The 15780-nt window shown below is 42.8% G+C and overlaps 1 protein-coding gene across 1 annotated transcript in view; it reads left to right on the forward strand.

Moving 5' to 3' along the window:
* The window catches only part of LOC140703825 (uncharacterized), a 412915-nt gene that overhangs the window by 208580 nt on the left and 188555 nt on the right, over positions 1-15780 (forward strand). The gene's annotated exons all lie outside the window — the stretch shown is intronic.

Genomic DNA, 15780 nt, shown 5'->3' on the forward strand with positions numbered 1-15780 from the left:
GAAGCATGATGTCTGAGCATTTACAGAAGATAAAAAAATCTATTTATAGAGCTTCAGCAAAGAGGCATGCAGTCTACACAAGGCCACCAAATGTATGTAATCTTGAGAAATCTCCCGGAAGAATATGATTTGTTGGTGATGAGCTTGGAGTCCATGCCAGAGGATGGCACTTGAGTACCTGACTGGCAGAGTGCTAGAGGAGGAGCAAAGGAGAAGTGAAAGATCTGAAAATAAAGGGAGAGATGACAGTCCACAGCAGAGAAGAACTGTTTCCAGGAGGGGAGAGCAGACAAGCTATGACTGTAAGATGCTGTTTTAAGTGCAGTTCTGAAAAGCATTTACAGAGAGATTGCAGAGATGTTGGCTGTGGAAGAGAAAGAAAGAAAGAAGGGAGGATTTCTCTTGCATAGGCTGCTGATAAAACCAAGGTTGCCAGCTGTATCCTGGATAGTAGAGCCGTATGTCATCTAACTAACAAAAAAGACTTGTTTTCTTTTCTAGGAGCCTAAGAGCACAGTTTCGTGAGCCTAGCAAATGGAGAGAAGTCTGCCGTCAATGGAGAAGGGACTGGGTTTGTACCAGGCTTGAAAAGGAAACTTAGAGGTGTTTTACTAGTTCCAAAATGGATTGTAATATCCTAAGTGTGTCTAGCCTTGATAAAGGTTATACAGTGTTAATTATACCACTTGTATAATTAAGAAAGGAAGCAAAATATGTCCCTCAGCAAAGCTAGAAAATAATTTATATGTGTCAAAATGTAAAACACAGAAAACTGAAACATGACATTAGGAACACACCTCAACATGACCAGCGTGCCCACTTGCTGTGTAGAAGGCTTCGTCATGCAAATTTTAGAGTGATTCAGAAAATGCAAAGCTTAAAGGTCTAAAAATGAAACCTTGTAAAAATTATTTAGACTGCCACGTGCATAAGATTGCAAAATCAAAAGAAAATCGAAAAGCCAAAGAACGAACCAGTCAGACACAGAAGCCATTTCAGTTAGTCCATGCTGATGTAATTGGGCCTTTTGCGTCATCTATGGGAGGAGCGAAGTATGTTCTAGTCATTGTAGATGACTATACATGCTATTCTTTCTGCTATTCGATAAAAAAAGCAGAGGTGTTCAACCATTTCAGAAATTGGGTGAAATTTGTGGAAAAACGTTATGAGCGGAAAGTGGCTCAAATTCAGACAGATAGAGGGTCTGAATTCATGTCAGGGAAATTCCAGACATGGTTAAATAACACTGGAATATTTCACAGAAAGATCAGTCCATATTCTCCTTTCCAAAATGGGGTTGTAGAGTGCAGGAATTGAGTTCTGCAAACAATGAAGGATGCTGTATTAGCAGACGCTAATATGAGTCACGTGTACTGGAAAGAAGCACTGTTAACTTTGAATTATATTGTAAACAGATTGTGAACAAACCCCATATTATATGTTGTATGGGAGAGGGCCTTCTTTACAACATATGAAGGTGTTTGGGTGTAGTGCCTGGGTGCATGTACCAAAAGAAACCAGAAGAAAAGGGAGACCAAAAGCTAAAAAGAGGTTCTTGCGCTATGAAAGAGGGTCCAAGGCATATCGTTTCCTGGATGGAAGCAAAAATGTACTACTCTCCAGGTCAGCAAATTTTTGTGAGCATGAGAACTGGGATAGGGTAGACGCAGTTTCCAAAGTATACATTCCCATAAGAGAAAGAGAGAAAAGTCAGTGAAATGAGCTAGAGCCAAAGGAAGAGGCTGAAGAAAGTACAAGCCAAAGCACCTCAGAAGAAGAGGATGATGGAGATTGTAGTCCGCCAGTGTAGCAGAATGCAAAAAGCTGACATCATTTCTGCCTGTCCATCACAGCAGCTCAAGGGGGAGGAGCTAAGGATAGGGCATGAGGGGCGGAGCCAGATGGACAGTTAGGGAGCCAGGGAGACAGTTGAGAGTTGGAGAGAGAGTTAGACAGTTAAGAGTGTTAGAGAGTTAGAGTTAGGGACATTAAAGATGTGGAATCCGAGTTAGGGTTTAGGAGAATGAAGGAGAGGGTTAGCAAGAAGATGATGCTTAGGAGGTTACTGCTCAGGAAGAGGATGCCTCAAAGGGAGGAGGAGTTACTTTAACCTCCCAAGAATTTCAAAAGTGGAAATCAGAAAAGGAATTTCAGCTAAGGCAAAGTAAGCTAGAGATAGAGGCAAAAGAATGGGCTGAAGCCAGACAGGTAGAGACCAGAGAAAAAGAAAGGCCAGAAGCCAGACAGATGGAAATGAGGGGGAGAGACAGAAATGGCCATGAGAGAAAAAGAAATGGAACACCAATTTAAAATGAGACAATTAGAACTAACAGTCTGAAATCAGAGTAATAGCAATTCAGCAGCTGAAGAGATTTCAAAAATAGACATCAAGAAATTCCCACAATTCAGAAAGGGGGATAATCCAGAGGCATTTCTGATTCTGTTTGAGAGAGCCTGCTGGGACAATAAAATCAATGAATCAGAGAAAATGATCCTTTTAAGTACCCAACTTAGTGGAGAACTCGCTGAAATATACGCCTGTATGCCCGAAGAAAAAGCAAGAGAATATGAAGCTTTTAAAAAGCTGGTTTTTGCGAGGTTTGGGATCAATGTGGAACATTTGAGGCAGAAATTTAGGGCATTGACCAAAAAGCCTGTGGAATCCTATTCTCAATTAGGGGCAAATATGATGAGGTATTTGGAAAAGTGGCTTGAGCAGGCAGGGGTCCAGACCCCAGGGAATATGAAAAATGTCATTGGTCTTGAACAATTTTTCTCAGTTCTACCTGGGGAATTGATAAAAAGCCTAAAAACATTGAGACCAGCGAAATAGCTGACCATATTACAGAAATTAAACATCCAAGATACTCTGAGGTAAACAGAACCCAGAGAGTACCTCAGAGACCCACAGACAGTTGGAAGCCATTTTAGGGGCAAGCCCTCAGAGCAGAGCCAGCAGATATTTAAAAACTGGGAAGGAAAGGGAGATAAATCCCCAAGTTTTGAACAAAGAGGTTCTAGATGTTTTGGTTGAGGAGGACAAGGCCACTTTATATCTCAATGCACTAAGAATAGAGATTTTGGACATCAAAAAGGGAATTTGAATTTGCCTAAGAAAGTATACTGCATAAAAGAATGAGGCACCCACAGGGGCAGTTGAAGTGGGCGCCATAGCAACCAGTCAGTGCTAGAAGAGAGAGCCCAGAACAACAATTCCCAATAGCTAAAATTCTCCATTGTTATTTGATTGAAAGTAACTAGGAACTTATTAGATGTTCTAGGGAATAATATTTATATAAATGAGACTAAATATCTAGCTCTAAAAGACTCGTGCTTTCAGGTGATGTTATGCCATCCAGAAATAATCCCTTAAAGCTTAACAGTCAAAGGAATTGGGACAGAGATAATTACATTACTGGTGGCGAAAATACCGATAAAATATCAAGGGTGGACTGGGTGGTGGAAAACAGATCTCATTGAACATGTCAAGAATGTTTTAGTGAATACTCACTCCCAGAAAGAAAATAAAGAAAAATCTGAGGAAAACCCTGAATTCCCTAATGAATCAATAAGAGGGAATGATGAAATAGCTGATTTAGTAACCATGAGGAATCCAAATGAGAGTACATTTAAAAAGGAACAGGAAACAGGACTTCCGGCTTGACGTTGCGATGAGACAGCAGCAGGAGGACACAGCTCTGTCCCCTGGGCTGAATTCTGACCCTGTTTGGGACACCATAGGGGGTTGAATCCACCCTGGAGGGGTGGTGAACTGGGGGGGGAGCCTGTTGATCACGGGGGGGCAGCCACCCCCGTTCGATCCAGGAAACCCCCTAATCAGCCAACGGGCAGAAACAAGCAGTTTAAGGACTCGCTTGGAAGTCGTCGGCAGCCGGCCAAAAGAGGCAAGAATCAGCTTTTTGATATTGCTGTTTACCATCTGGCATCGGGTGAGATACTTTTTTACAACTAATTTTTACAACTAATTGCTTGTGTACCCCTGGAGACAACTTTTATATATGGAAAAAAAGAATTACTATCTATCTCACTAAACTTATAAAGCAGCAAAAAACCTGGTGAGAGGGATAGCTGAAGAAAATAACCTTTTTAAAATATACTTTAAGAATATTACAATTTGGAAAAGCTTAAGAGATTTTCCTGCAAGCTAAAACTGGACATTGCCTTCGCGAATACAAACCGGGACATTGTTTTGACTACCTGAACTCGTTTGGCATGGTTCCCAGGAGAAGTGACCTTGAACATTCTGCTGCTGCTTAAGTCTGAGAATATGTTTATTTCTTCTTGATTTTTTTTTCTCTTCTTGCTCCTGTCTGAAGAATTAACTCAGTGGACTTTTTAAAAACTGTTCTTTGGGCATTCCTAAATCTGTGGAATTAGGCCATCAGGCCACTGATACAAATATTGCACCCTGGTATTTGGGGGTTCGAATTTGGTTCAGGCCTACTTAGCCAAAGCGGATCTTTTGAAATGACTCAGGGAACTTTGAATATATGTTTATAGCAGGAACAGAATGGCACAACAAGGACAATTTTGGATTGAAATAAAATCTACTCTTCAAACAATACTAGGAATAGTGAGATCCCATTATCAAGAGGCAAAACTTTACAATCTGCAAGCAACAGGGAGCAACGAAGGAGGAAACGATAATATTTCAGATGATGTATGCCAATCAAAGCAGGAGCAGGAGAGAAGAGTACTAAAGGAAGACAAAGAGATAACAACAGCAAAATTAACAAAAAAAAAAGCCTGGAAGGTCCATTGAAGATAGACCAAGTACATAAAGAATTAGTGGACATAAATCAGATGTATAAAATGGTTTCAGAGGATATGAAAGATGGTAGAATACTTAGAGATACAGCAATACTAAATGAAAAAAAGGGAAATCAGATAGGGAATTACATAGAAAGATGAAAAAAGGGAAAACAAAGAAGGGCCCCTTAATATTGAAAATATGTATATATTTAACATTGGGAACGGTAAAAGGGTATATTCTGTATACTAAAGGAGAGTTAAATTGAAATAAGGGAGCCCTAAGTAGGGTAAAGATGTAATATGGTAGTTTTTTAAGTAAACTAAATTAGAGAACCTTGAGAATATTATATAATATGAGAGTAATATTATGATAGTAATCATACTATATACTAAAATTTGTATTTGAATGGCCTGAATGTCTGAAAGATGTTTGGAACTTGGGGGGACAACTGGGAAGACACCGAGAATTGTAAGCAAGCATGTAACACGATGTCTGATAAGCACAAACAATGTAGATAGATAAGACATAAGACATAAGAAATTTATTTGTCATTGCACTCACAAGTGGGTGCAACGGAATGAGGTGCTCTTCCCCAAGGTAAAACTGGACAACACCACTAATCGGAAAACTAATAAAATGTTTATATTAAAAAGGAACAGGAAACAGATTTTACTTTAGAACAATGCTTTAAAATGGTTAGCGAAGGTCCAGTAATCCCTGAGAAGTACTTTGAGGAAAAAGACCTTTTGTATAGAAAGATCTTAATGAATCCCTGGAGAGAAGGGGAGAGCCTTCATAGACTACTAATAATCCGTTCTAAATACAGTCAGAAAATAGTGGAAAAAGGACATACAGATTTAGGGATTACAAGAACAAAGCAAAGAATTTCTCAGAATTTCTAATGGCCAAAAATGGGAAAGCAGATAATTCAATACGTAGGTAACTTAATGAATACTTTGCAGAAATCTCTAGAGATTGCAGCAGAAAATTTACAGGGCCAGCAACAGAAATTATGGTATGACAGAAAGGCCAAAGAGAGAACATTCAACCCTGGAGATGAGGATCAGATGCTAAGACCCATCAAAGGGAATAAATTACAATTAAAGGGGGCAGATCCGTACAGAATAATCTCCAAAATGAACTGTCCCTATATCTGACCTGGCACATGAAAAGAAAGATGAAAATATCCAGGGGACAAGCAACTGCGAGGAGGCCTTTCAGAAGCGAAAGGTGTTGATGGTTGGCCAAGTCATGAGAGGTTTAGAGTTCTGGAAGGACTTCACCATCCACGCTGATGTGTCCAGATTCGAACCCGGAGCCCTGCTGAGCCAGGCAGATAACAAGGAAGATCATCAACCAGCTAAGTTCCTGAGTGGAAATCTGCAGACGGGCAAGAGACACATTGCATCGATGGAACGTAAGTGTGATGTAAGGGGGTAGTCATTACAGAAGATCAAGTCGTGCAAGGGGAAAGGACAATTTGAACTGTGCACAGACTCATTCCTTTTAATGGAGGTACGAACTGTGAAATCCTACAAGAACAAGCTTGCAAACTGGACCAGGAACTTGCAAGACTTAGAAGTTGAAATCCGTATGAAACAAAAGACTCAAAAGATAGTTGCACGAAGACCTAATGAATAATAAATGGACTACAGAAATGGTTGTCGTGGGTTTTTTGGGCTCTTTGGCCGTATTCTGAGGGTTGTTCTTCCTAACGTTTCGCCAGTCTCTGTGACTAGCATCTTCAGAGGACAGCACTCTGTGCTCTGGTGTAGTTGGCTTGGGAGTGGAGTATTTGATTGAAGAGAGATATTGATTGACAGCAAACATGATCCAATACGTATTAACACCTGAAACAGTTCATATGTGATTTACCTTTTGATTTGTTGACAATAAAAGAATACTTAATTTAAACTCTGCTTCCTAAGTTCTATAACCCTTAGTGTTGGCAGCACATGTGACATAAATTGGTATTAGGAGAATACCAGGTGGCAGCGAAAGGGCGTGTACCTTTGTGAGGTCAAAATAAATAGGGGCAACAAACGGTAAATTGCCACAGCCTGCAATTAAAGAAGAGCCCCAAATCCCCAGAAGGTCTGAAAGGGCTAATAAAGGAATCCCTCCAACGAGGTTTGGTGAAGGGGAAATAAAAGTATCTCATGTATACCAAGAGACCAAGAATTTTGAGGAAATGGTGCTTTTTCTAGAAACAGAGAAAAAGAAATGGCAACAGGCCATGAAAGAGGGATTAAAGTCCATGGATGAGCATGGAGTGTTGTGAGTGGAGGCAGAGAAGTGAGCTGTCCTCGCAGATGCCAGAGAGAGAAGAAAACAAAGGATGTGTGGTGGGGGAGTTGATTAAATTAGATGATGAAGAGGGTACAACAAATAAAGCAATAGAAGTGTTTCTGGCCGAGAGAACCATGGACTGGGGGGAGGAGTTAGGAACTTGGAGATGGGACGAGTGTATAAAAGAGGAGAAGGAGAGGAGAGGAGGAGACTGGGGTGAGGACAAAGCGACACAGATGGTGGAAACGGGGTTAGAGAGGGAAAGGATTGCCACGCTGGTAAAGACGTTCCCAAACCTTATGAAAGAGGACGGATTGTTGCCGCTACCTACAGCAACCGATAAACCACTGGGAGGTGAGCCTCGTAAGGAATGGAGACAGGGAGTGGGGTCGAGTTTTTCCCCTATGATGATCAAAGAGACCCCTGGTGGAGTCAGCCCCTACCTCCCTCTTCTGGAAGGTTCAGCAGTAATCTACCCGTGTTGTCGGACCACTTGTTCAGTACTGAGTGCACCCCTCACCGCTCAGACCATAACCTCCCACCTTGGGATGGAAAAAATATAACAGTTAAAGATATGGGACCTGGGGTAAAACCCAAGAAATATAACTTGTTTGATAACAAAGAGAAAGCGAACCCGTTTGGTTCAGAATTGTTTAATAGTAAGGTTAATAAAACGAATCCTTTTTTGACGGTTACTTCGACTCTGGCTGTCATTCCCGCCGAATCCCTGGGCCCGCCTACCTTACAGCAGGAACCCAATCACAAGTGTTCACAGAGACAAAGTTGCCACCAGAAAATAAAGTAATTGGTAGCAAATGGATCTATAAAAGACAATTGCAAAACAATGGGGATTACAGGTACAAAGCAAGATAAGTGACTCAGGGGTACACACACACAAAAAAATGTGCATTGTGAAGAAGTGTTTTTGCCAACAGTAAAAGCAGAAACAATGAGGTTGGCTTTAACTTTGGCTGCTTCCAGAAACTACATAGTACAGTAGTACCTCACTAGACGATTACCCCACAGTACGTTTTTTTTCACTAGACAATGACTTTTTGCGATCGCTATAGCGATTTGCAAAATAGTGTTTCCTATGGGGTATTTTCGCTGGATGATGATTCAGTCCATGCTTTGCTAGACAATTATTTTTTGAGACAGATTTTTTGCTAGACGACTATTTTGACAGCTTCGCTAAATGGGTGTTTTCGGTCCCGTTTTTTGCTAGACGCCGATTTTAACAGCTGATTAGCAGTTCACAAAGTGGCTTTCCTATGGGCGATCGCTGGAAGATGACGATTCCTCCCCATTGGAAAGCAGTAAATGGATTTCAATGCATTCCAATGGGGAAACGCTTTTCGCAAGACGATATTCTCGTACAACAGCGGTTTCAATGGAACGAATTAACATTGTCTTGCAGGGCACCACTGTAAACCACTTTGTAATGCAGAATTACAGGAAGAGTTATACATGGCACAAGACCTTGGTTTTGAAAGCTCTGGACCAGGAGTGGTATACAGATTAAATAAAGCTATTTATGGATTAAAACAATCGGCGAGAAAATTGGAATCAGTGTTTGCATTCAGCATTGGAAAAGTTAAAATGTAGAAACAGTTTGGCAGATCCATGTTTATATGTAAAGGAATACAGAAAGGAGTAAACATTTTGTTAGCCTATGTAGATGACATGTGCTTTATGTCCAAGGATCAAAGCCAAATAGATTTATTTGAAACGCAATTGAAAAAGGAATTCAAATTGAAGAACCTAGGCCCAATACAAAATTACTTGGGGGTGCAAATTCAGAAACAAGGCAAAGGTTTTGTGCTATGTCAAAAAGTGAAAATAGAACAAATGCTGGTAAAGTAGAGCTTGCAAGAATGTAAAAGTGTTCAAACACCTATGATTGTGGACTTTCAGATGTCAGAAACTGAAAGTAAGGAGTTTGAAAATCAGGAAATACATCCATCAGCAATAGGAAGTCTGTTGTATCTTGCAAATTGGACAAGACCAGACATTGCTGCAGTGGTGAACATTCTAAGTAGACATGTGTCAAAACCTACAGAAAAACACTGGCAAGGAGTAAAAAGAATGTTCAGATATTTAAAAGGAACACTTGACAAGTGTCTAGTCATAAAACCCTCAAATGAATTGAAGTTAAGAGCCTATGTAGACGGTGATTGGACAAATGATGCAACAGACAGAAAATCAGTGTCTGGGTTTGCAGTAACGTTTCCTGATACTTTAGTGGGATGGAAGTCAAGGAAACAGAGTTCCATCGCCACGTCAACAGCTGAAGCAGAATTTGGAGCCTTATCAGAACTTTGCTCAGAAATTGTGTGGTACAAACAGTTAATCACAGATTTATAACTTGTAGTGGATCAGGCCATAAAGGTATATAAAGACAATACCACGAGCATTCATATGGCGCCCACTGAGAAGATGCGTAGCAGAAGGAAGCACATTGATATAAAGTATCATAATGTCAGGGAAGCAATACAGTGGTGCCTCACAAGATGATGTTAATTTGTTCTGCGAAAATTGCTGTTAAGCGAAAACATCGTCATGTGAAACACGGTTTCCCATTAAAATGCACTGAAAACCGGTTAATCCGTTCCAATGGGAACAAATCGTCATTGTCAAGCAAAAATCGCCATAGGAAACATCATCTAGCGAAACGCGGTTCCCCATTCAAATGCATTGAAATCTATTAAATGCATTTCAATGGGGGGGAGTTAGAACAACAAAGTCAAAAAAAGTCAGAACGAAGTCAAATTTGGTTAAAAAAAGGTTTATTAAGTGCTCTTTAACATCATAAATACTGTGCAGGTGATTTCAAAAATTTCAAACAGTAAACTTTATAAATAACATAGAAAAACATTTAAAAATCAGCAAACATGAGGCAGAACATGTGCCTTCAGTGAAACTGAACAGAAACAATCATTGGATTGTACAAAACTCTTTAGAAAGTGCATCAACATACAGAAACTGTTCATAAAGTGCATAAACATACAGAAACTTTTCATACAGTGCATAAACATACAGAAACATACAGAAACTTTTCAGGAACTGCATAAACATACAGAAGCCAACAGTAGAGAAACTTTTTACATTGAACATTTACTGAACAAGTGAGGCTGACGTCTCTAAACCACCAGGACCAGTGTTCAATTCAGGAACCTGGAGGCACACAGGACTGGCCCCACATGACAGCAAGCAGCAGTCTTCTAGGAGGATGAGGGGAAGGAAGAAGTCAACTGGGCACCACTGGTTGAAGGAGCAGGTTCCTCTTCCTGTCTTGGCCTCTTTGTGAGGAACCTGTCCATGGTGAGCTGATTCTGCCGCCTTTACAGCATCGCTCTGAAAGGGGTCACGCGCCTCTCATCAAAAGTGTGCACAAGCTGATGTGCCAGAGCCTTGTCAGGGTGGTGCCACTGTATTTGAGTCTGAACGTTCTGCCACTGGTGCAAGAGCTTCTTCAGTTCGCTGGTGGACAGCTGTCCTCCCCTGGCTCTTCTTCCTGCGTAGCCTCTGCCTGCAGCTCGACCAGCTCCTGGGTGGACAGATCCTGGTTGTGGCCCTCCACCAGTTCGCAAATGTCCTCCTCTGTGACCTCGAGGCACATGTTCCTCCCCAAGGCCACAATGTCCTCCATCACTGTTGACTCTGGTGCAGGTGCAGAAACACCAGTCACCACACAAGCTGGCCAGAGGTTGCACCAAGCAGAGTTCGGGTTCCTCTGGCTGATCCTGTTCCCCAACTTCAAACAGATGACGATGTCAAAGTGCTCCCTACATAATTCACGCAGGGTGAGTTTGGTGGCCTCTGTCACCTCGAAGAAACACCGGAAAAGATCCTTGGTGTACCTCTTCCTGAAGTTCCCAATGACCTGCTGATCTATCGGCTGGAGTACCGGGGTGGTGTTAGGCGGCAGGAACATGATTTTGATGAAGCTGAACTCCTCCAACAAGTTGTCCTCAAGGCCTGGAGGAGGCGCAGGAGCACTGTCCATCAGGAGCAGGGCCTTCAGTGGCAGGTCCTTGTCCACCAGGTAACACACCAGCTGGGCCAAAAGCCTGATTGACCCAGTCCACAAAGAGGACATGTGTGACCCAAGCCTTGGCATTGGATCGCCACATCACCCTCAGCCGGCCTTTGTCCACCTTGTGTTTCTTGAAAGCCCGTGGGTTCTCGGAGTGGTAGACGAGCAAGGGCTTAATCTTCAGGTCCCCACTGGCATTGGGACAGAAGAGGAGGGCCAGACGGTCTTTCATGGCCTTGTGTCCAGGCAGCTTGCTCTCCTCTTGAGTGATGGTCCTTTCGGGCATCCTCTTCCAAAACAGCCGTCTCGTCGCAATTGAAGACCTGCTGTAGAAGGTAGCCCTCTGTCATCACAACCTCCAGGAATTCCGTGGCAAAGTCCTCAGTCGCAGGAGCATCGGAACTGGCAGCCTCTCCGTGCCTGACCACACTGTGGATTCCAGATCTGGTTTTGAAGCGTTCAAACCAGCTTCTGCTTGTCTTGAACTCTTCTGCCTCTTCTGAGGTTCCTGGCTCCTGCTGCACGAGGTCTGCATACAAGGCCTTCTCATGAATGACAGCCTCAGTCACTGTGTCCCCTGCACACTGCTACTCCTGCATCTCGATCACTGGTTCTCAACCTAGGCTTACTCAGGAGTTGTGGACTGCAACTCCCAGAAGCCTTCACCACCAACTGTGCTGGCTGGGATTTCTGGGAGTTGCATTTCAAAAACATCCGAGTAACAAAGGTTGGGAACCTAGGATCTACGTAGATGAACAGCAACTTCTCCACGTCCTCCAGAACAGCTGGCTGGTTCTTCGCGATCCTGGTGACTCCCTTGGCTGCATCCGTAGCAAGGATCTTCTCCCTCATCTTCATGATGGTCCCGATGGTGGATGGATTCCTCCCATACTCCCTAGCGATATCCGCGATGCGCATGCCTCCGTCGTACTTCCTGAGGATCTCCTTCTTCATCTCCAGAGTAATCTTCTCCTTGGTCATCTTCCCGGCCTCTGCAGAAGGAGGCTTCTTGGGATCCATGTCAGCAGCTGCTACATTCACAAAAACAAAAGGCAGTGCTTTACATCCGCTTCACCGTCCCACACCTGGCCAAAACTGCCCTGGACAAACAAGTGGCATAATTCTCCCCCCACCTCTTGCTGTCCAAAATGCAGACCTACCTCTTGCTGTCCAAAAACGTCTTGAAAACTCCACTGCAGGCCACACCACATGAAAGACAGCAGGATGCCTTACGAAAGAAAGAAAGAAAAATTAAACGTAAACTGACCTCCTCCCCCTCCCCCCCAAAAAACAGAAGAATAAATGCAGACCTACCTACCTTTTGCTGTCCAAAATGTTCTGGAAAATTCCAGCTTCACTGAAGACCACACCACACCAATGCCACCAAAAACAGGATGCCTAAAATAATAAAACTTGGCATAACCTACCCCCCCAAAAAAAAAAACAGGAGAAGAAATGCAGGCCTGCCTTTTGCTGTCCAGTAAGTTCTGGAAAACTCCACCGAAGACCACACCACACCACATGACAGAAAGGATGCCTACAGTAAAAAAAATCAAAATTGGCATCAGACTTTTGCATTCAAACCCCCACAACAGAAGCTACTGTACCCCCTAAGACTTCTGCAAGATTCCTCCCCAAGCAAAGCCAGAGCCAGCCAGACCCAAAGTCAGACCTGCAAAAATTTAAAATCAGACTTCAGCTAGGTTCCCCCCCCAGAACCAATGCAAGAGCCAGCCAGACCCAATTCCCCCAGGAAAAAAATCTAAAATCAGACTTATGATAGGTTCCCCCCCAAGCAAAGCACTAGCAAGGGAGACCCAAATTCTGCAAGCTTCCCACACACACAACCAATTCAAGAGCCAGCCAGAACCAAATTCCCCCAAGAAAAAATGTAAAATCACAGTTCTGCAAGCTTCCCCCACACACAACCAATGCAATAGCAAGGGAGACCCAGATTCCCCCAGGAAAAAATTTAAAATCACAGTTCTGCTAGGTTTCCCAACCCCCAAGAAAAGCAATAGCAAGGGACACCCAGATTCCCCCATGAAAAAATTTGAAATCACAGTTCTGCAAGCTTCCCCCACACACAACCAATGCAAGAGCCAGCCAGACCAAAAGCCCCCCCTGCAACTTACCCAAAAAAAAAAAAAAATTAAAATCTGACTTTTACAATAAAACCCACCACCTACACAGGAGAAAAAAAAATGCAAACTTACCTTTTGCTGGCCAAGAAGTTCTGCAGATCTTCTCTTCAGTTCTCTTCAAGCACAGGATGCATCCACAAGACAGACCAAAGTTGCTCCTCACGAAGTCAACCTTGGAACTGCACATGGAAAAGTAACTCCAGGCTGCATTGGGAAGGGTTTTTAGACCTTCCCGGCACAAGGCACAATGCATCCTGGGTATTGACGGTTGAGATTTGAAAGAAAAAAACAGAAAAAAACACACTACAGACAGTTGTCTAGCGAAACAGTGACCGTTAAAACACTTGTCTAGCGAAGCATGGGACCCAAGTTGTCAAAATCATCATCTAGCAAAACAGGGTCACAAAAATTAACCATCTTGCGAGGCAAGGTCCCAAACATCGTCAAGCAAGAATCGCCCATAGGGACAACCATTTTGCGAAGCGCAAGATTGCTCCGAAAATCATCGTACAGCAAATTCGTCATTAAACGAGGTAATTGTCTAGCAAGGCACCACTGTAAAAGAAAAGTTAATTGAGTTGCAATATTGGAAGACAGAAAGAAATATAGCTGACATTTTGACAAAAACCCTGAGTATACAAAAACATAAGGAAATAACTGAATTAGGTATATGCTCTGCTCAGACGTAAATTAGGAGGGGCGTCAAGAATAATTTCCAGGCATGAGCAGAACAAAGTGTATTAATGAGCAGCCATGACGAACAGGAGGGACGTGGTGGCGCTGTGGGCTAAACCGCAGAAGCCTGTGCTGCAGGGTCAGAAGACCAGCAGTCGTAAGATCGAATCCACGCAACGGAGTGAGCGCCCATCGCTTGTCCCAGCTCCTGCCAACCTAGTGGTTCGAAAGCATGCAAATGCAAGTAGATAAATAGGGACCACCTCGGTGGGAAGGTAACAGCGTTCTGTGTCTAAGTCGCACTGGCCATGTGACCACGGAAGATTGCCTTCGGAAAAACGCTAGCTCTATGGCTTGGAAACGGGGATGAGCACCGCCCCCTAGAGTCGAACACGACTGACAAAAATTGTCAAGGGGAACCTTTACCTTTACTTTATGATGAACAGGTGTGTAGTAATGCTGAGTCATGATGACTCATGAGTGCTGACTCATACATGAGGCAAGGTATAATGCAATTGGAACAGGCAGATGTGCAAAAGTATATATGTGAACCTGTACAGTAGATGTATCTTTCTGCTCTGGGATGAATGCTATCCTGTTATGCTGCCAGACTGCAATTCTGTATATATCCTGTAAATACACGATAGGTGTTGGGAGAAGCTGCCTGCATGTGATTTATTTGGACCGCCTGGACTGGACATTACTCTGCTGATTCTATTGAATTTCCATGATTTGTGCTAACAGATAACTTCATGGATGCTAGATTTCTCCACCCTACGATACATTGTAATTGGAGTTGTGGGTTTTATTATTTGGAAATTATTTGTATGTGTTCTATCTAGACTTTTGCCTTTGTGTGTTGCTTTTTGTTCAACTTCAAGCTCATGAATGGCTATACAAAGAGCAGCAGATTTAAACTCAGCGTGTTTCAACTGTCAGAATTTAAAAAGAGAGGAGTGATACCTGGATATGGCCGAAAGTAGTTTCATTCCTGGTCTTGAAGTAGAGAATCTTATTCTACACGTTATTTTCTATATTAATTCTCTCTTGACATTTGTATTAAGTCAAAGGCCTATATTTCACACCTTCCAGCCCCTACCTTTCAACTAGCAGGTGGCCCTTTTAGGAATGCTGCCCAGGGGCCAAACACAGATAGAACCATAGAGTCATGGAAAAGTGAAGTTGGAAGGGGCCTACAAGGCCATCAAGTCCAACCCCCTCCTCAAGGCAGGGGTACAGTCTAAGCAGATCTGCCAGGTCATGATCTAAGTTTTTCTTGAATGCTTCCAGGGTTGGAGCACTCCAAAATAGTTGAAACATAAAACGTAGCAGGGAGACGGAGGCATGGTAACCGAATAAAACAAGGAAGTTGGAATACACTTTCATCTGACAGTGTGGGGGCATTGAGGGGAGGTGGGCACACCCCAACTATCTATAAGTGACCCATTTGTTTGTTTTCCGCACATTTATACACAATTGGGTGTAGGATCCAAATATTAAGTAGATTTTACTTCATGGGTTTGTAGAACTTTATGGCTCTTTGTCTGTTATGGTATAAAGTTCCTGTACACTGTATTTTTGGGATCTTCTCTGCCTTTTAGAGAAGTCCCAGATGACTTTGCATTGCCTATTTAATAAAACTGGACTTTGGTTCAGGTGGTTGCGTCTTGTCTGATCTCTTGCTGGTGCTAAGATATTGGGTAGCGGGCTTTGTCCGTAACGAAACAGTCGGTGGTGAGCGATGAAAGGGGCCCTCTAAGGAAATGGATTTAATTTTATTTATTTTTAGGCCCGCCTCTCCTCTGGATCCTCCCTAGAAGAGCCACAGAAGGAAAACGTCCTGAACCGTCCGAAAAGGAGTG

The sequence above is a fragment of the Pogona vitticeps genome, chromosome 2 (genome assembly GCF_051106095.1).
Source record: "Pogona vitticeps strain Pit_001003342236 chromosome 2, PviZW2.1, whole genome shotgun sequence".
NCBI lineage: Eukaryota > Metazoa > Chordata > Lepidosauria > Squamata > Agamidae > Pogona > Pogona vitticeps.